The sequence below is a fragment of the Micropterus dolomieu genome, unplaced genomic scaffold (assembly GCF_021292245.1).
Source record: "Micropterus dolomieu isolate WLL.071019.BEF.003 ecotype Adirondacks unplaced genomic scaffold, ASM2129224v1 contig_5254, whole genome shotgun sequence".
In the NCBI taxonomy this organism is placed as follows: Eukaryota; Metazoa; Chordata; class Actinopteri; order Centrarchiformes; family Centrarchidae; genus Micropterus; species Micropterus dolomieu.
The window spans coordinates 518-1737 of NW_025734243.1; the positions used below are offsets into that span (position 1 = coordinate 518).

The following is a 1220-nucleotide window of genomic DNA, read 5'->3' on the forward strand; positions in this document are numbered from 1 at the left end:
TACTGGTATTACAACATATTATCTTCAATAAAATAACATCAAATGTTTCAATGACCACAATTATTCGGCATTCCACACAGCGGGAGAACAACGAGGTCTTCTTTACACACCTCATTCATTTCTCTGACAATTAATGTGCCCTCCCCCTCCCTTCCAAGCCTTGCCATTGCAGCGGACATTCAAAGCCTCTTTAAGACACCCTGTAAAGGGACCTGGCTTTGGCTTTAACTGTAAAAGTCTGTTTTGTTACATTCTATGTCACATGACATTTCAATAAAACATCAAATGTTTCATTGATTACAAGTGTACTAAGGAGTATGGTTACACTACTTTCTATAATTTCCCTGTTTTCTGTATTCCACAGAGCTTGAGTGAAGGAAAAGGAATTCAATACTTTGCAGGCATATGTAACAATCCTGGGAGGTGACCGGGAAATTCTCCAGGAAAAGACACAAAACACAACTGTGAAGAACCACCCACTGGTTGTCTTCAGGCAGTTCTCGGTTGAGCTGGTTCAAAAAGCCCCACTGTGGTCTTGGACTCCACATCATGTCCGCTGGTCAGAAATACAACCAGACCCAAGGACTCCTGGAGAATGCGGGCGTCGATCCCGCTACCTCTCGCATGCTAAGCGAGCGCTCTACCATTTGAGCTAATTCCCCTGTGTGGGGAGCAGGCACCTCACTCATCCCGTCTTCCTCCCCTCCATGCCACGCCGTTCCAAAACTAGACAAAACCAACTGTAAGTGGCCTGAATTCGACTTTCACTGCAAAAATGAGCAGGCAGCAGACGAGGTGGCGGAGTGGTTAAGGCGATGGACTGCTAATCCATTGTGCTCTGCACGCGTGGGTTCGAATCCCATCCTCGTCGCAGGATAGTTTCCTTTAGTCTGCCATGTCACAAATATACCTGGGTCCTTTGGAAAAAAGGAGATCAGTTTGTCCAAGGAAACGTTCTCGTCGGTACACCGCCGCTTGCACTGAGCTCAAGTCTTCACACATTCCGTTGAACTAAACACCTGTACTGCAGATAGATTCCGCTATCTCTCGCAAGCTAAGGTTGCCACTTTCCACCTGTGCATAGCATATGGCCACGTAAATTGCCTGTTCCTCTGATCACAAACAGAAGAACCCCAAACTCTCCTGAAGAAAGCGGGCTACCTCAAGCATGCTGAGCGAGCGCTCTGCTATTTGAGCTAATTATCCTGTGCAAGGAGCAA

The 1220-nt window shown here is 46.6% G+C and overlaps 2 non-coding genes across 2 annotated transcripts; one reads left to right on the forward strand and one right to left on the reverse strand.

Moving 5' to 3' along the window:
- Positions 1 to 589: 589 nt before the first annotated feature.
- trnaa-agc lies at positions 590 to 662 on the reverse strand. Its single transcript has one exon. It is a non-coding gene; the product is annotated as a tRNA-Ala (tRNA).
- Positions 663 to 789: 127 nt separating this feature from the next.
- Positions 790 to 871, forward strand: trnas-gcu. Its single transcript has one exon. It is a non-coding gene; the product is annotated as a tRNA-Ser (tRNA).
- Positions 872 to 1220: the final 349 nt, after the last annotated feature.